The 21,395-nt window shown below is 36.6% G+C and overlaps 1 protein-coding gene across 1 annotated transcript in view; it reads right to left on the reverse strand.

Annotated features, from left to right (window-relative positions):
- The window catches only part of LRP1B (LDL receptor related protein 1B), a gene marked incomplete at its 5' end in the record, with an annotated part of 5,941,474 nt that overhangs the window by 2,757,805 nt on the left and 3,162,274 nt on the right, over positions 1 to 21,395 (reverse strand). The gene's annotated exons all lie outside the window — the stretch shown is intronic.

Genomic DNA, 21,395 nt, shown 5'->3' on the forward strand with positions numbered 1-21,395 from the left:
CACCTCTCTTTACACTGAGTTATATTCAGGTTCTTCTAATTCTGTTAAAGATAATCACTCAAAACTCTTTTTAGACTCTTTGCAGTTCCCTAAACTTAATGATAATCAGCAAAAACTACTTTCTACCCCTATATCGGTACAACTGAAACACCTGAATCAAGCGTTTTGCTAAACAAATACGATAGTCCAAACACAACTGTAGCAAAACACAGGATCACCACTTCACCTGGATGTTAACAAAGAAAGCCAGCTGCGTAGATCAATAAATCCAATAAAAGTTTATTAATATGACAGAACAGTTGGTCAAGCGCTTTCACTCGTCATATACGAGCTTCATCAGAACAAATTGCACATTCAAGTGTATCTTTTTAAATGTAAAATGGCGCCAAAATCTTCTTAACCTTAAAGTTGTATATGCATAATATTATAAAATATATGTATAAAATTAATACATTTTAAAATTAAAATTAAAATTCTTTACTGGTGTAGTATATAATCATATAAACTGTTAAAGCATTTAATTTTTCAACATTAGTACAGGTTTAACAGAAATATAATCATTAATGCCTGGTGGAAACATAGCATCTGAATACAATTGCCACCAATATTCTCTGTATGCTAGCAGATTTTTAATATTACCACCTCTTGGATCTACCTTGATAGTGTCCAAGATTGCAAACTTAAAGTAATGTTCATTACCATATTTGTTAATATGTCTATATAAAGCATTCTTGGTGTCATTAGTTCTAATGCTGTACCCGTGGGCATAAATTCTCTTCTTGAACTGTCTTTGAGTTCTCCCTATGTAATATGCTGGACAGCACATGCATTTAGCCATGTAAATTAACATGCTGGTGTTACAATTTCCTTTCTTAAATTTAACTATAGTTTTGTTAACATTGTTTAAAATAATGCATGTGTCTTCCAAAATGTCCTTACATTGTTTACATGCTCCACACTTCATGGTGTGTGTATCTTCCCTTTGATAGATCTTGTTACCACATTCTAAAAGATTCTTTAAGTTTCTACCCATTTTGTATACAAATCTGGGTTTGTTCCCTAGGATACTTGTTAATTCAGGTTCACTAAAAAATATGTGCCAATTCCTCTTCATAATGGTCTTAACTGCCTGTGAATGTGGCCCATATTCAACAACACATGCTCTTTTATAGTTCTGAGTGTTTTTGACTTCACTTGAAATCTGCTCATGTGAGTCTATCTTCTTCATGGTGTCATCATTCCTAGTGTGCTTACTGTTTAACCCAAAAATAGATGTATATTTATTTCCCCGTTCACCAATGACATATTCCTTGATGTTTGACATCATATTCTCATCATACCCTCTTTCTCGGAATAACGTTGTAATGTATTCCACCTCTTCAATCATGTCCTCATATTCCGATGTCATTCTCAGTGCTCGGACTAATTGTCCTTTATATATATTTTGTTTAAGCAATTTCGGATGGTTACTACCATAATCTAGATAAGAATTGGTATACGTGGCCTTTCTGTGTATCCTTGATTTGAATTTTGTCCCATTCATTGATACTAATGTATCTAAGTATGCCACACCATAATGGTTGTGTTCAGAAGTGAATTTTAAATATTTACTACTGCCATTAAGGTACTGAACAAAATCTTTAAATGAATCTTGGTCACCGTTCCATAAGATATAAATATCATCAAGGTAACGAGAATAATATATTATCCTGTCCTGGTACTTACTGTTGAAGACGTAGGTTTCCTCCCAATCGAGTAGCACTAGATTAGCATATATGGGGGCACAAGCTGCCCCCATGGCTACTCCGTTGGTCTGCCTGAACATCTCCCCTTCAAAAAAGATGTAATTGTGGTCTAATACTATACTCATCATCTCTGCTAGTAATCTTATTTTGTCCCACGTCAGTTTGGTGTGTTTTGCCATACTATTAGTAAAAGCTGTAATTCCATCATCATGCGGAATACACGAGAACAGGTCCACCACATCTATTGATGAAAACACTAAATTCTGACAGTCAATATTAACAGGAAAGTTTTTTAGAAATTCCCAGGAATCTTTTACTAAATGTTTAATTCCAGAATACACTGGTTTCAAGTATGTGTCAATCGCTACCCCTAAAGGATAGGTTTTGGACCTGCTGCCTGAAACGATAGGGCGAAACGGGGGGTTCAAAGGGTCTTTATGTACCTTTGGAATACCTACAATGGTAGCCATGTAAGGATAATCAATGGACAAATATTGATATAACTCATCAGTAATTCTTTGCTCCAAAAGGAAGTCTTCTAAATACATGTCAATTCTCCTGTATGCTGTGTGCACTTCATTGATAGAGACTTCCTCATAATTCCCTGTATTATGTAGGATATCGTGTATTGTTGAACTGTACACTGAGTTGTCAAATAAAACAACTCCCCCGCCCTTATTAGGTTTCATTATATGTACACTACTGTTGTTACGCAGCTCTTTTAATAGCAGTGTTTCATCTTTAGTAAGATTTTTTATAACATTTTTGCCTATAGCTTTGTTCTGGTATTTGTATAATTCTCGGGAAACCTTCTTTTCGTACCCTTGAACCATCAGGTTGTTGGGCGGTATGAAACAACTTTTCTTCTTTAGTGTGAAATGTTGATCTGTGTTGGTCTCACTGTTGCCAAATAGTATGGCTAAATTCAACTTCCTAGCATATTGTTTTAACTCACTGACACTGTCCACAATGTTAAACCTAGTCGTTGGAATAAATTTCATACCTTTAGATAAAAGTCTAAAGTGTGTAGGGTTTAATTGCACATTGCAGTAATTAAATATTTTAAAGTGGTCATATTCAAATGTATTTCCATCTTGTGTGATAACATCAGTATTGGACACGTTTGCTGTGTTGGAATCATGTGTACTAACTTCAAAACCTGCCACGTGGTTTGTACCGATGTCTGCATTCACTGTTTCCTTTTCCACCCTCCTCCTTGTTTCCATCTGGGTGCATTTCCCCTTTTTGGTTTGGGAAAAAAATTATTATTGTCATAATCCCCATAGTGTGTGTTCTGCTGTTCATCACTGTATTCTGTGAACATATAATCAGACTTAAACCCATTATTACCATTTCCCCATCTGTACATGTCCTGCCTAGAATACTGATCAGTATCCCTGTTTAATTTCTTGCTTTTTCTGTCTAATGCTTTGTTTGCTTTGTATTCTGCTGACTCAAACTGTTTGTAGTATAAATTTTCCCACTGGGAAAATGTCAAGTCCTGTGTAATTATACTATTCAACCTTTCGACCTCAGCAATAGTTTTGCATAATTTAACATCATTGTATTTAATCAAAAGTTTCATAAAATCAAAACCAAACGAATCAAATAAATCATTGAATTCCTTTTTAGTTTCAGCTGTAACATCAATACCCATGGGTGTTTTGTAAAAACGCAAACCCATAGGAACTACCTTTAAAGAAATGCAATGAGACAAATAAGCATTATCTAACTTCACAGCATTTAAAACATTCAACTTTTTCCCAAACATATATATAATGTCCTTTAAAGTGCCTGGTATAGGCGTGGAATTGTTATCCGACTGTCGGCCATTGTTACAGTCAAAATTGCAGTCCTTACTAAGATATTCTTTAAAATTAAATTGTCTTTTGTCCTTAACAGTTGAATTAATATCTTTACATTTGTTGTTATTAACAGTACCTGAAGGAAACACATCTCTCTTCACTGCCTGGCCATATGTACGCGTGGGCTGTGTGGTTTTAGGCTTAGTGCCAGTCCTTCTAGCTTCCTCCGTCAAGTTAGAGAAGGAAAAATCAAAGGTAAAATCTCTAGCTTCCATTTGTTCAAAGTCCGCTCTTCCGACAGAGCGAGGTAAATCAATACTAAGTCCATTTTTACTGTTGATACCCTGACCATTAGGTATGCCAGAAGATGAAGTTGTAGGAGTTACATTATGAATTTCACCTTCCAAACGGTTGGCGCCGAAAGCATTGTCCGTAACGTTGTTTCCGGTATTGCTACCCGATAAGCAGTGACTGTCTGCTCTTGAATTGCGATCCTCTGGCTTTGCGCTGGTAACCTCCTTGTTAAACAGCAAAAGTAGCTTTGTTACCTCCCCACGTAGTGCTCGTAGATCGGCCCGAAGGTCCGCTATCTCACTGCCACAATTGGGCGAGGTTGCACTAACAGGACTGCTGGTGGTATCCATCCGAACAACTGAAACACCTGAATCAAGCGTTTTGCTAAACAAATACGATAGTCCAAACACAACTGTAGCAAAACACAGGATCACCACTTCACCTGGATGTTAACAAAGAAAGCCAGCTGCGTAGATCAATAAATCCAATAAAAGTTTATTAATATGACAGAACAGTTGGTCAAGCGCTTTCACTCGTCATATACGAGCTTCATCAGAACAAATTGCACATTCAAGTGTATCTTTTTAAATGTAAAATGGCGCCAAAATCTTCTTAACCTTAAAGTTGTATATGCATAATATTATAAAATATATGTATAAAATTAATACATTTTAAAATTAAAATTAAAATTAAAATTCTTTACTGGTGTAGTATATAATCATATAAACTGTTAAAGCATTTAATTTTTCAACATTAGTACAGGTTTAACAGAAATATAATCATTAATGCCTGGTGGAAACATAGCATCTGAATACAATTGCCACCAATATTCTCTGTATGCTAGCAGATTTTTAATATTACCACCTCTTGGATCTACCTTGATAGTGTCCAAGATTGCAAACTTAAAGTAATGTTCATTACCATATTTGTTAATATGTCTATATAAAGCATTCTTGGTGTCATTAGTTCTAATGCTGTACCCGTGGGCATAAATTCTCTTCTTGAACTGTCTTTGAGTTCTCCCTATGTAATATGCTGGACAGCACATGCATTTAGCCATGTAAATTAACATGCTGGTGTTACAATTTCCTTTCTTAAATTTAACTATAGTTTTGTTAACATTGTTTAAAATAATGCATGTGTCTTCCAAAATGTCCTTACATTGTTTACATGCTCCACACTTCATGGTGTGTGTATCTTCCCTTTGATAGATCTTGTTACCACATTCTAAAAGATTCTTTAAGTTTCTACCCATTTTGTATACAAATCTGGGTTTGTTCCCTAGGATACTTGTTAATTCAGGTTCACTAAAAAATATGTGCCAATTCCTCTCCATAATGGTCTTAACTGCCTGTGAATGTGGCCCATATTCAACAACACATGCTCTTTTATAGTTCTGAGTGTTTTTGACTTCACTTGAAATCTGCTCATGTGAGTCTATCTTCTTCATGGTGTCATCATTCCTAGTGTGCTTACTGTTTAACCCAAAAATAGATGTATATTTATTTCCCCGTTCACCAATGACATATTCCTTGATGTTTGACATCATATTCTCATCATACCCTCTTTCTCGGAATAACGTTGTAATGTATTCCACCTCTTCAATCATGTCCTCATATTCCGATGTCATTCTCAGTGCTCGGACTAATTGTCCTTTATATATATTTTGTTTAAGCAATTTCGGATGGTTACTACCATAATCTAGATAAGAATTGGTATACGTGGCCTTTCTGTGTATCCTTGATTTGAATTTTGTCCCATTCATTGATACTAATGTATCTAAGTATGCCACACCATAATGGTTGTGTTCAGAAGTGAATTTTAAATATTTACTACTGCCATTAAGGTACTGAACAAAATCTTTAAATGAATCTTGGTCACCGTTCCATAAGATATAAATATCATCAAGGTAACGAGAATAATATATTATCCTGTCCTGGTACTTACTGTTGAAGACGTAGGTTTCCTCCCAATCGAGTAGCACTAGATTAGCATATATGGGGGCACAAGCTGCCCCCATGGCTACTCCGTTGGTCTGCCTGAACATCTCCCCTTCAAAAAAGATGTAATTGTGGTCTAATACTATACTCATCATCTCTGCTAGTAATCTTATTTTGTCCCACGTCAGTTTGGTGTGTTTTGCCATACTATTAGTAAAAGCTGTAATTCCATCATCATGTGGAATACACGAGAACAGGTCCACCACATCTATTGATGAAAACACTAAATTCTGACAGTCAATATTAACAGGAAAGTTTTTTAGAAATTCCCAGGAATCTTTTACTAAATGTTTAATTCCAGAATACATTGGTTTCAAGTATGTGTCAATCGCTACCCCTAAAGGATAGGTTTTGGACCTGCTGCCTGAAACGATGTGCTGTCCAGCATATTACATAGGGAGAACTCAAAGACAGTTCAAGAAGAGAATTTATGCCCACGGGTACAGCATTAGAACTAATGACACCAAGAATGCTTTATATAGACATATTAACAAATATGGTAATGAACATTACTTTAAGTTTGCAATCTTGAACACTATCAAGGTAGATCCAAGAGGTGGTAATATTAAAAATCTGCTAGCATACAGAGAATATTGGTGGCAATTGTATTCAGATGCTATGTTTCCACCAGGCATTAATGATTATATTTCTGTTAAACCTGTACTAATGTTGAAAAATTAAATGCTTTAACAGTTTATATGATTATATACTACACCAGTAAAGAATTTTAATTTTAATTTTAAAATGTATTAATTTTATACATATATTTTATAATATTATGCATATACAACTTTAAGGTTAAGAAGATTTTGGCGCCATTTTACATTTAAAAAGATACACTTGAATGTGCAATTTGTTCTGATGAAGCTCGTATATGACGAGTGAAAGCGCTTGACCAACTGTTCTGTCATATTAATAAACTTTTATTGGATTTATTGATCTACGCAGCTGGCTTTCTTTGTTAACATCCAGGTGAAGTGGTGATCCTGTGTTTTGCTACAGTTGTGTTTGGCCTATATCGGTACAAGAAATCTCGGATTCAATAGATAATCTTAAATTGGGTAAATCTCCGGGACCTGATGGTTTTACTCCAGAATTTTTCAAAACTTTCAAATTGGTAGTTCTTCCCTTTCTATTTAAAGTTTACAATCATATAAGAGGTAATGATATCTCAGATATTCATTGGAACACATCCAAAACCATTCTAATTCTAAAAAATAATAAAGATAAATCTGACCCAGTAAATTATAGACCCATTTCTTTAATTAACGTGGAGATTAAGATTCTGTCATCTATTCTGGCTAACAGATTGAAATGGATTTTACCCTCAATTATCTCGTCAGATCAATCAGGTTTTATGTCTCAGAGACATGCTTGGGATAATACTCTATCTTTAGAGACTATACTTCATCTCATTAAGAAAAATCCAAACCCTATATATGCTTTGATTATAGATGCATCAAATGCCTTTGACAGAGTATGTTGGAACTTTCTATTTCAAACTATGTTATGTTTTATACAAGAATATGTTTACTAGACTATACATTAATGGTCAATTTTCTGCTCCGATAAAGATCACTAAAGGAACAAGACAGGGTTGTCCATTGTCCCTTTTCTTTTCAACATTTACTTAGAACCTTTGCTATTGTTTATTACTCAAAATACTTTTCATAACATCCCTAGAATTCTTAATACTAATATTCATTTCTCTGCTTTTGCGGATGATTTAGTAATCTACTTTCAAACTCCATTATCTGATTACAGAAAGATAATGAATTCTATTGATTATTTTTCTTTGGTTTCCAACTATCTTTTAAATTCTACAAAACTCATATTTTTCCCTTAAATCATTTAGCACACAAATCTTTTTTGTTTCCAGACGATCATTTTCAGTTTACTTATAATATAAAATATTTAGGAATCAATTTAGAACACAATAATAAATCTTCCTTTCAAAATAATATTAATAAATTATGGAACTCTATATTGTCTGATATGGACAGATGGAAGCATCTAAACCTTTCATTTCTTTCAAGGGTGGCCATTATTAAAATGAATATTCTGCCTAAATTTCTTTACCAATTCTCATCATCTGATCAGATAATTTCAAAAAATTTTGAGTCTGTAAATAAAGCTTTGGCAAAATTCATATGGTTCCCTAAATCTGTTAGAATTTCCTATTCTAGATTGGCATTTTCGAAGGACAAGGGAGGTTTTGGTTTACCTAATCTTTATCTCTATTATTTGATTGTCTCATCCAATAAACTTCTTACTATCTCTAAATTCAATAACACTTCTTATCCAAATCACTCTTTATGGATAAAATTATGGTATAATTATGTCATTTCTAATAATTTAAATCCTGAAGCTATTCCCTTTATCTCTCTGGATAGTTTATTTATTAAAATATATCTACAGTATTTAAACAAAAGATTAGAGATTTCCAAACCTTACTCAAAATGTGTAAACTAGAAAAGATCTCGCACCATGTTCAGCCAATTCATCTAAACCCAAATATATTATTGGACAATAAACATTTGAACTTAACAAACTATCCTTTAATTAAAAATCTAAAAGTAGGAGATGTTTTGAAATATCTTGACTTGCCTTTATCTGACTGGCGTAAGTTATTGAAAGTAAACTGGAATTACTCACCAATTCTTACACAACTAAGAGCAATAATTAAAAACAAATTTGTATCTCTGGTCCCCATAGACTCACAATTGAAAAACCTTAACACGATTATCAAAATACTTTCATCATCTGATAAAATGCTCTCAAACTCATATAAATTAATTAATTCTTTAATGATGGACCACAACTGTCTTTTATCTAATGTTTGGTTGAATTATAATTCCCATTTGTCAGAATCTCAGAAAGTCCTGGCTATTAGACACACTAAGGAATTTATCCCTTTTAAAAATTAGCATACACACAATTAATGATTAATAATGATGCCTACTTTACCCCAATCAAATTAAACAAATTTAACCCAAATAAGTCCCCTTCGTGTTCATGCTGTTCTCATCCCCAAGCAGACCTCCTTCATATTCTATGGTATTGTCATTTTTCTCACAGATTGTGGACATCTTTGAAAGTCAGACTGCAGAAAATGGGATATCAAAAATCCACATTGACGTGGGAATTTGCTATTCTACATATTCCATTGATTCATCTTTCAAAAGTTGATATTCATGTTATCATTTTTATTTGCTCATTACTAAAACTTTATATAATACAAAATTGGATTGATCGTTCTAAATTAAAATGGGTTACTTTCCAGAAAATGGCTTTTAAATTTATTGATGCTCAAAGATACTTAGGTGGAAGTCCAAAAAAAAAGCTATTAGAAAGGTTGTGTTAGAAAAGGTTCTAAACATATTAAATAGTTAATGTTAAATATATTTTTTTTTTTTTCTCTCAGGTTGCCTAACTTGTATATAGTGTACATATGGTGTATGTTTTATTTCTAAATAACTTATCAAAATCTCATGAAGGTTGTTATCACTAGATGAATTGTTATATGTTCATTTATGCCTTCTTGTTATGTATATTCTTTTAATTGTCTTGCTATTCATATAATTTATAAAAAATTTTTTGAGAAAAAAAAAATTCTAGCCATTAACTCTGCCCTCAAAACTATTGGCAGAGTGCCTCCCTCTAGACATCTCGGATCCAAGTTTGAAATCAAAGAATTTCACAGTGCTTAACTTATCAGCTTTCTTACAGCAGAGTGCACTGTTACATTTTTTTCAATTCAACATCCAATAGACTTTTCACATTTAAGAGAACAAGCCTGTGGCTTACATTAATATTTACAAATGACAGAATTATCAACAGAATTCTATCTAGCTAGGCTGGCAGCCTTCACCTATCTTCACACATCCCCCCACCCCCTGGAGAACTCAAGTTAGTTTATCAAGTGACCCTTGAGAAATGTTGCTTGAGAGGGTTATGTCTATCTGAATATATCTTACCCCATTCCCGGTCTTGAGAGCCCATCTGCATTGGCATTGCTAATTCCACCGCAGTGCTGCACATCATATGCTTGCCACCCTAATCTCCATCTTAGCAACTTGGCATTTTGCTGGCTGGCTCTGTTTAACCATGTTAGGGGATTGTGATCTGTAACTACAGTGAATTTTCTTCCATACAGATAAGGCTGATGTTTCTGCAGTTCCCACACTATGGCTAGACATTCCTTTTCAACAGCTACATAGCATTCCTCCCTGGGTTGGAGCCTATGACTGAGATAAACCACTGGGTGCTCTTCTCCCTCTGAATAAATCTGGCTAAGTACAGCTCCCATCCCATGGTTTGAAGCATCCACCTGCACAACAAATTATTTGTTGTAATCTGGACTGGCTAACACAGGGGGTCCTCCCAAAGCTTCTTTAAGCTCCTGGAATGCCTGCTCACATGCTGTGTTCCATGCTACATTATCTGGCCTGCTCTTCCTTGTCAGGTCTGTAAGGGGAGAAGCTATAGTACTATAACTAGGGATGAATTTTCTGTAGTACCATGATGCACCTAAGAATGCCCTCAGTTGCTTTTTGGTAACATGTGCAGGCCATGGCTGAATGGCTTCTACTTTGGCAGGTTCTGGCTTGTACTTACCATGCCCCACTATATGTCACAGGTAGAAGACCTCTGCCATATCCACCTGACATTTCCTCAGCTTAATGATCAACCCTGTCCTCTGTGGTCTGCCCAGCACCTCACTGACATATTGAAGGTGCTCTTGCCAGGAATGGCTGTAGATGGCAATATCATCTAGGTAGGCAAGGGCAAACCCTCCTGCTCCTGCTAGGATATGATCAGCCAGCCTCTGGAAAGTTGCTGGAGCATTTTTCATCCTAAATGACATCTTTGTGAACTCATACAAGCCAAAAGGAGTCACAAAGGCTGACTTCTCTCTAGCACTGGGAGTCAAGGGCAGCTGCCAGTAACCCTTGTTAAGATCAATTGTTGTAAGATACTTAGCCCCACCTAGCTGCTCTAGGGCTTCATCTGTCCTAGGCATGGGGTAAGCATCTGACTCTGTGTGACTATTTCATTTCCTGTAGTCCACACAGAATCTGGTGCTGCTATCCCTCTTTGACACCAGCATCACTTTGGAGGCCCAGAGACTGCATCTCCTCCCTCAGAGTCTGCTTGACTCTCTCAGGCACCCTATAAGGGGCCTGCCTACTATATCCACCTGGTGCTGTACTAGTTGGGTGCACCCTGGTTTCCCAGTGAACATTTCCCCAAACTCCTATAACACTGCTTAGATTTCTCGAACCTGGTTAGGAGATAGATGCTTGGACATTGCTACCCCTTCCACTGAGGTGTCAGTCCGAGCCTCACTGAGATCATCAGTCACCAGATCTCCTTCAGACTCCTCCTACAATCCTTGGCAAATACTCAGCGCAAGGGCCTCCCTATCATGATAAGGTTTCATCATGTTAACTTGGTACAATTTGTGCTTGTGTCTCCTGCATAGCAGTTCTACCATGCAGTTAACATCAGTTACCTTTCTTACCACCTTGTAGCATCCCTTCCAAGCTGCTTGCAGCTTGTTGTATCTGATGGGAATGAGAAACATTACCTGCTGTCCTACAGCATACGCTCTAGCTCGAGCATTCCTGTCATACCATACCTTTTTCTGTTGTTGGGCTTCTGCCAGGTTCTCCAGGGCCAATGCCATGAGCTCCCAGAGCCTTGTCCTGAGGTTTAGGACATATGCTTCAACAAACTGCTTGTAAGATTTACACTCACCTTCCCACTCATCACAAATTAAATCTAGAGGTCCCCTCACCCTATGCCCATACAGCAACCTAAAGGGTGAAAAAAAACCTGTGAATTTCCGGGGGACCTCTCTGTAAGCAAACAACAGATGGGGCAAATATTTGTCCCACTCCCTCTTAAACTGGTCTGCAAATGCCCTTAGCATGGACTTGATTGCAGAGTTTATCGTCTCAACAAGACCATTAGTCTGGGGATGGTAGGGGGTGGTCTTCAGATGCTTCACCCCACAGTACTTCCACAGACAAGCCCACAGTTCTGACATGAAATTGGCATCTCTGTCAGTCAGTATTTCTTTTGGGAAACCTACCCTGCTGAAAATCTCTAACAAAGCATTATCTACCTTTTCTGCCTCAATGGAAGACAAAGCCACTGCCTCAGGGTATTGTGTAGCATTATCCACTACCACTAGGTTATACTTTTTTCCCTGTGGAACTTGGCGTACTCAGAACCCCCACAATATCCATAGCTATCCTCTCGAATGGCTCCTCAATCACAGGCAAAGGCATCAAAAGAGCTCTCACCTTGTCTCCTGCCTTGCCTACCTTTTGGTACTGCTCACAGGTTCTGCAGTACCCTGTTACATCTCTGGAAATTCCAAGCCAATAGAAGTTCTTCATAATATGTCTCTTTGTGCATTTTATGCCCATATGACCTGCAAAGGGTTATATCATTGGCTATGGCTAGAAGTGCCAAATGGTAAACTCTAGGCACTACCAATTGCTCTACCCTCTCATGTTCTAACCCTCCCTCAGGGGTCCACTCTCTATACAGTAAATCTTTGTCCCAGTATACAGAATCCCCCTTCTCTTGAGAATCAGGTGCCTCATTAGTTACCTTCCTCAGGCCTTGCAATGTAGGGTCTGAGAGCTGAGCCTGTCTCAACTCAATCTTTGTAACCCTGGGTCTCTCTTTGTAACTGTTCCCAGCTCCCCTTCCACAGGAAGTCTGGCATCCTCTGACAGTGGTGCCTCACTGTCAGCCTGGGTACTACTACTTACCTCTACCTTTGCATTCACTCTGTCCAAGGGAAAATCAGTACCCACAAGCAGCTGTGGCTCACATTCAGTAGCTTCCTCCCTGAAGTAACCACCTCACCAGTCCTGTCTGCAAGTATGCAGTCTGTCTGGGTCTCCCCCAGGCTACCAGACCCACATGCTTGTTCCTAGCCTGACTGCATGTAACTGCATTAACACATGATACTGCCTCATCAAAATCCTTCCCTATCCGGACATCTGCGGGATGGTAGGTTGGTACCCTGGTTGTCTTGAGAGAACCTACTATTGGCATTTTGTCTTCCCTACTTACTGACACCCTCACCTTTTCTTCCCCACCTTACCCCTATGGACATCTGTATGGCACATGACCCCCTGGTTGCATTCAAAACATTTAACCCTAGGTCCTGGACGTGTACCTGGAGTAATAGTTTTCCCTGCTACTGGCAGATTTTGTTGGGGCAGTCTGTGCTGCCCACCATGGGCTCCTTTAGACCCATGAGCAGTAGTGGGGGTCCTTTTCCTGTGCAGGGATGCCCAGCTTGCTAGGTATAGGTTTTTTTCTTCCCCAACTAATCTGAAGTAGCACATTGTCTATCAGCTAACCAGATCCTCATGTCCTCAGGCAAAGTGCTAAGAGCTTGTTCCCTCACCAAAAGGTCTGCCAGCCCTTCAAAAGTGGTGATCTGACATCCACTCACCCGCCTATGAAAATAAGTGCTCAGTTCAGCAACATATTCACACACACTTTCATCTGCCTTGTGTCTATGTTCACAAAACTTTTTCCTATACATTTCAGGTGTTAGCTTAAAAATTTCTAGCAAGCAGTTCTTAACAGTAGTATAATCAAGACATTCCTGATCAGAAATTTTAGGGTCAGGAACCATACCCAGAGCCTTTGGTCAACATCATACTGTTTACATACCCTCTCAAACATATGAATGAAACTATCAAAATTATCCCCCTCTTTAAACTGCAGAAGAAAGTCACTGACCTTTTGTGCTTCTGGGGTCCAGTTACTCCCTTCCCCATTACCTCTATGACTCTGGTAAAGAGTCAGCATCTCCCCTTCATGCTGCCTCTGCCTTTCCTTTTCTTTAGCTTCCAGGCATAGCAGTTTCTCATTCTCCTCAGGCTGCAAACGTCACAGTTTCTCCTTGTCCTCACTCTCTAGATGCCTCAGTCTCTCAGCTGCTTCTATTTCCAAATGTCTGGCCTCCAACTCAAGTCTCTTTAGTTCCAAATGGATTTTAAGTCCTCTCCAGAAAGGTTGAGCTGTCTAAGTATGGTGTATCTCCACTGCCAGTTTGATTGTCCTCCTGGATGCTGTTTTCTGATGAAGCTGTGACCAAAACTACAACCATGTCTGCCTTAGTCAGGTTTCCATGCACAAGTCCCCTAGCCTGGAACATCTCAGCCAGCTAGCTCCTTGTCAGCTTTCTGTCCTCCTCTGCTGACATGCTGTCTACTTTCCCCTGACTAACTAAGCTAACAAAAGAAATAAAATAACTGTGATCTGAACTCTGAGTATTCACTGCATGGATGATTTAGAGTACAAAAACATCTTCAGAGATCACTGTACACATGCTACGGGAATTCAAACCACCCACACCACTACAAGCCAATTAGCATTTGCCAACCTATTAATATGTGGTGTGGCTATCCCAACACTGCCAAACAATTAATATGTTACACCCAAACACTGGCCCAGCAATCAACAAGCCTCAATCCTCACCACTAACACCAGTGAGAGGCGTCCATATAGGGAAAGAATAATAAATACACAGTAAAGTACATTTTCCCTTAAGAGCACACAGAGATCACAGTCATTCTGGGGCTGGTCTCTCCTTTTCTCTCCAGATCCACAATAAGACTCCCCACTGGCACAGCTATAGGGTCCAGATCTCAGCCTAGTGGGCAAGCTAAAATATCCAGCACCCTCTCTGTCCAACCAGTGCTTTGTGTCCCTGCCCAAGTAGCTGACACACACACACTTTGAGAAAAGAGTTATATACAGCCACACAGACACTCCTGGGGATGGCTGGCACAGGTTCTCCAGCTGTGTCCCTTTTACACAGACTCTATGGAAGAAATCACTGCCACCACCCACTAATATTTATCAGCTACCAAAAGGCCCTTATGAAACGGTTTTCAATTATCCTGTGCAATATTATTATCCAAATGTTAAGTGCAACTGAACAGTCAAGGCTTACTGGAGTGGCTTGCCCAGTATCACTATATACATGCAATGTACTTTAGTGCTTAAAACATCTCTACGCAAGACAGCCACACTTGAAAGTTTAAAAATATTTAATAATAAATAATAAAAAGACAAGACAATACTTCTTACTACACAGTGCTATTCAAGAGTTTAGAGATCACAGGAAAATGCCTAAAATAATACAGCATAGTTCTGATATCAATACAGAAAAAAATGAATTTAATCTTTCTATTTCCTAGCTATATCTAAGAGAAAACACAGTTCTAAAATAAACTTACATATAAAGCAAGACAGTGCTGGTGATGTTGAATGTTCTCAAGACAAATGCTCAATGCCCTCATTCTTTCTGTCATGGCCTGGGCCTGTTGACACCGCATTGACATAAGTGATGCATAATACTTAACAGACTATGAGCAGCTTTGTCAATGTCTCTGAGATTACATACTGTATTTGAAAACAAACAAAAACAAAATATCAGATGTATGTCATATTGTCAAAGCAATGGAACACTTACAGTGGAAAATTAATGCTAAATGATTTTCTGTTAAGTAATCTACTTATTACATTTAAGACATTTCTTTTTAATAAGTGAATTTTCTGAAGAAGTACCAACCCTACTTTGACTTTCTTCATTATAGAGATGATGTTGCCTCTCTTTATTAAGATGTTAATAGCATTAACATTAACTGAAGACATTTTGATTATAAACTAATACACAAGTTAATAAATGATTCACCACTAACAGTGTGAGTGGTGTAGACACAAACTCGAGACAACTGATAGTATGGCAGAAAAGCCCCATATCCAAACCTAAGATGCATAGACAGCCCCACTGTATATGTACCCCCATGTATAACCTGGCAGCACCCCTTAAACTACAACTACTTCAGTGTTTAGCAACTTAACAACAGTAAGGAAAATCAAAACATTCACCTCACATACCTCTTCACACATAAGTAAAACCAACCATCAATAAGGAGAAACAGAAAAAAAAAAGATCAGAGTTAAACATCACATAACAAGTAGCATCTCATAAGATTTTATTATTAAGACAAATAGGCCCAAGTAACCATAACTGCATGAACCCCAGAAGAAAAGCCAAGCTGAGATAAAAACATCATTATCTTGCCACCCAGAACTAAAACCAATTGGTCCAGAACCAATCTTAAAGCCACAAGTAGTTTTTTTTCATCTGAAAAAGGGAATAAAAGGGAAAAGGAGGTATATGTGAAGCCCTTGTCAGAAGGTGAAAAAATTCTTCCAATCCAAAAGGCTGTAAATACTTAACACAACTCCTGGCACATTTCCATCTAGTTAATGATCCTTCCTGTTTAAACTCCACTCCAGCTCTTCATAGAACATCAAGAAATTATATATATAAAAAAATCTAGGTATTCTAATGACTAAGGTCACAGAAAAAATGTAATGGTCCATTACAAAATCTGGATCCTCCAGTGGATCAAAATGACCCCTCTGAACTCCACTTGATCATGATTAAATGGAGCCCCTAATGTGTCATAAAAATAAACCAGATATGAGTTGGACACATCTCTTGCCTCCATATACTGAAATTTAATTAACAAGAAAAAACAATATATAACTACCCTAGACTAACCAGGCAGATGTAAAATAATTGTCTGCTATTCATTGGTATAACCTTATAACAAATAGTTCTGAATGCTCATCTGAGTCAGATAGAAAAATATAACAAAGTACCTATTGATGAAACAATGTTAACTGCAGTGATACAAAACATGTACGCCATTGATTGAATAGTCCAACACATCAGTCCAATAAGCAAATAAAGGGGAATAATGGCTACCAATAACGCACCACTATAAGTCTTCCATTGAGTAAACAAAGATTACAAAACTACTACTGCATGAGAGTCATCCAGCCTTCAGAAGTCTGAAAAGCAATATGATTTAAGTCCTACAGTCCCTTCAATTGTCCCTGTAGTGATCTATGAATCCACTTTAGAGCTGGTGAATAAAACAAAGAAAACAAAGCTGCAGTTCCGATTTTATTAACTTCTCCATCAATGTCCTATAAGCAGTCTTTGGTTCACATTCTAAAATTCCTAAAGAAATCTAGTCTTCAGGTAAAATTTTATGATCTTGGTATACCCTAACTTCATTCTTTGGTTCTGTAAAGAATAAAGGTATGCAGACTGCCCTTTAAAAAAACTCTTTTTCTTTATAATGCAGCAAAACAATTGTATACATTCTTAATGAATGTGCTGTACATTTAAAATAATCATTATCAGTAATGACTTTGCTGCTTGTAAATCTTCCTGGAGTAACTGCTGCTTCTGCCTGAATGAGAGAACCTGGATAAACACCTAAAGGGTCATTCAATATTAAGAAAGCCAGAGTCAAGAAGTCTGTAAGCAGTTTCTGGATGAAGACCACCAAATCTTTGCCTTTCAAATTCGTCAGTAATCCAGAAATCTGTGGGTTAATATGATGACCCTGGTTCTTAAATCCTCTGTTTTAATAGCATCTATTCAGTCTGCATCAGGAGCAATGTCTGTTGTAACTTTAACTCTCAAAGGCAACTGTCCTGTCCAGGTACATGATCTGATAGCACAGAAGCTCATAATGTGCTATGCCTGTAAGTCAGCCACTTCTTCAGTTTGACCAGATAAAATTTCTTAAAGCCTTCAAAACCCAACAGTGTCTGCATTAGTGAGGTGTAGTCTGTTTTTTATTTTCTTTGCTTGGAAGCCTATAAATTCTCCTGTGCTGCTAACATCTCAGTAACTAAAGACTTCTGCATGGATGTAGTATGAAGCTGTTCACCTCACACCATTTTACCATTTTCTTATTTTTTTTTTCATAATGAAAAATATCTCCAGTTCATCTGAGTTGTTATCCAGCCACTCTCTACACTAACTAAACTGAGCACTGAAGAAACCAACCACTAAATTAGGAGATAAGTAAGCTGCCTTGGACTGCTATGTCTGGCATAACGCAATTCCCAGAAATCTTCCTTTTCTATTTTTAGCATTTCATATTAGTCTAAAATACTGATTATTATATGCTACCTTTCAGCATTGTGTAAGACACTATAATTAAAAAAAATAATGTAAGGTGAGCACTTTGCTGCTAATGAAAAAAATGATTAAATTATGAAAATAAAAGGAAAACATAAGTTGTATGCATTAAATAAATACACTATTTAACATATTTTACAGGAAGTATATGTCAGTAAAGTATTGTCATTTTTTTTTTTTTTTGTTCTACAGCCAGTAAGTTTTTATTTGAATGTATTATTCATTTGATTCTATCAAGTGTATTTTATATTATATTTTATAGTTTCATTACTACTTGCTATGTTCTGGACAAGAGTAGCTCTAAAAGAAAATAAAAAATGTCCTAAAAATAATGATTAGCCTGTACAGACCCTTAATTATGTTATCACGATGAAGCCTTTATTTCATATTGTCTGCTTAGTACAAATGCTGCAGTATAACAAGTCTCACAGATGTTCACCTAAGTCAATTTATGTAAGCTGGCTTTAAGTCAATTTTATTAGAAAACAGAAAATTACCAATCAATTTAAATTTGCCGGTCAGTAAAACAGGATACAGAATCAGAGCGTTCTTAAAATTGGAGATTTCAGTTAAAGACACAATAATAAAATATTTCTTTTTATCGGTATTAAAGCCATGGGCATGATCACCTAGAAGCTAAGTTAACAAAGTCAAATGGTAATGAAAAGTCTATTTTGAAGTGATGACATTTTATAAGCAAGGGAATTCAGTGATCTGCTACAGCTGCTTGCATGCCAGCAGTCCACTGCTGCTGGCTTGAAAAAGCAAGTGCTTGAACTCCAGCAAGCCAAATATTCTGTTTCTATATAGCTTTCTCCACATTTCACATACAAAACTACATAATACTACTATAATCTGAACTCTTCCCTTAAAATTCCTACCCAGTTTCCAACCTCTTTGCTCCCTTACCCTAAATCCCCAGATGTACTACCTATTCATAAATTCCCTGATTGCTCCCTAATCCTAATATGCTAATCCCCCTACCTATACCTAAATTCCCCAATTGCTCCAGGACTCTATAACTTCTATCCCATGACCAAACTTTAAAACTCTCTTTCCGCACCCTTAAATCTCCCTTATGCTTCCTGCACTTAAAAATCTGCCTCTTGTCCCTAACCCTAAAATGCCACTCTTGCTCCCTAAGCCTAAAATCCACCTCTTGCTCTCTCTCAATAACTGTTTGTTTGAACTCATACTCAAGTTTATATACTAGCAGCAAGTAACACAGGCTACAAGGCACTTTAGTCCCTGATGAGGGAGTGATTTTCCAAGACTCAGAAATTCAGCAGTAGCATATGACAGACAATAGAAGACAATAATGCACTCAAGTTGATAGGGTTAGAACCACAAATTCATGAGACACACTGGCATGAAAAATAAATAAATAAATAAATAAATAAATAAATAAATAAATAATTTATATGCCTCTCTAATTGTCATGTTATCACATAACTTTATAGCATATTATGAAACAATTAATGAATCCCTGGAAATTCTAAACCAAATCTACCATCTGCATCACTCTGTCTACTCTCATTGAAATCTGTCCTTTTGGTTTTCTTTTTTGTCCATAAAACCAGATAATAATTAATTTAGTAGATTTTACTGTCTCTCTATTGTAAATTCTTGGAATTATGAAAAAAAATGCATAAATAGTAGAGAAAAGTGAATGTCAACAATTGCTTTCCTTTGCCACCTCTTTATTTATAGAGGTTTACCCCCCCCCCCGCATCCCTAAAGTGTGGGATTGCATCTCCCACACCTTCAGTACTTAATATATACTAATACTGAGCTTTCCATATCTAATGCAGGAAAGGTACGACTCCAAGATAAAGTAATATCATTGGATTTACTATGTAGGTTCCAATTTTCTCACATCTAGTCTTACTGTTTTGGAACTCACAATTACAACTCTCAGAATTTAAACATGTTACAAGATTTTCTAAGAATGACATAAAAAATTTATTTGTAAGTTTTCTTGCAATGTAAGCATCTTAATAAGATAGGTGTGTGAAAAAGCCAGTGAGTTCGGAAATTAGCAGCTTCTTAATGAAGAAAGCAACCAATAGAAGATTTATACCGAATGTGCATGTGTGTGTCTGTGTGTGTGTGCATATGTCTGTCTGTGTGCTATACAAAAAAGAAAGAGGAAGAGGGAAAGAAAAAGGAAACAGATGCTGAATCTATTATAGTGCACATTCAGATGTCAGTCTACAGAAAGTTTTAATCAGTTCAGCTAGTATATTTTATTTTATAATTATTATGAATTTTGGTTTTAAAAATGGATTTGCATAACATGGTTGTGCACCTTTTTGAAAACTGTCATACTATAGAGTTCCTAATAAAAACTTGAAAAGACACAAAATCACTGGAAAATTAAGAAACTGCTCCAAACCAAGACCAAAAGACATGGACACCAAAGATTAGCGCTTTCATTCACTATATGCTGTGAACTTCATCAGAAAAACACTCTAACCACCCTAAAACAGCATTTAAATACTTAATTAGTAGTCACATGACTGAATAATCATAGTTTAAAAAGAAAGCTCATTTTTATAAATGTAAAAAAATACATACAAAAATCCATATAGTGGAAATAGTAGAAGTAGAAAACATAATTAAAAAGTTTTTTGTATATTCTAATAAATGTCATAAATGAAGTTTTAAAAAAAACTTTATAGCTTAGTTTGCAAAAAAACACTTTATGTTAATGGTGTCATTTAGACCTGGTGCAACATCTGCACCCAAGTAAATTTTCCATAAGGATTCTTTTCAGTCTACCCAGGTTTTATAATCACCCGAAAAAGTTTCTTGACTGACAGTATCTATCACTGAAAAAACAAATTTTTTGAAGTCAATACAAATACCAGCATGTTTTGCCAAAGCATTGGTTTGTTCTTTTTTCCTAATTTCTAAAAGATTTTCATAAATACGTCTTTTTAAACACCTAGTAGTCTTTCCTATGTAATAACCTGGGCAGGATAAACATTGTGCAACATATACTACCATTTCACTTTGACAAGTGTAATATCCTTTGGCCCAAAAAGTTCTTTTTATGCGACTAAATTCCACCATGGGCGACTTCAATGCGAAAATTAAGAACTTTTCTTGTTTCAAATTGCTTAACCATTTGTTTTGTGGTGCTGTCGCTAAAGCAGATAGATAGAGGGCAGCAATTGTAACAAGAAAACAGGGTAAATTAAGAAGAGATATATCGGCTTATGCTGATAACAGTGCCTATGCAGTTCGTAATTTGAATAATCGTGTATTTAACTTAAATAATGTCAACAATGTACAAGAAGTTGTAGGAGAAGTATCAGAAGTTACAGCTGAAAGAAATTTTACTAACAACAATAGTATGGGTAACACCACAGTTAAAGAACATGCAGTTGGTCAAGGTAGTAACAATATTGCCAATGTTACTAACACCAACATTATTCAAAATCAGGGGACCAACATTTCAGCTGTTGAAGGCTCTGTATCTGTAAACAAT

The sequence above is a fragment of the Protopterus annectens genome, chromosome 6.part0, assembly GCF_019279795.1.
Source record: "Protopterus annectens isolate FY-2018-M chromosome 6.part0, PAN1.0, whole genome shotgun sequence".
NCBI lineage: Eukaryota > Metazoa > Chordata > Ceratodontiformes > Protopteridae > Protopterus > Protopterus annectens.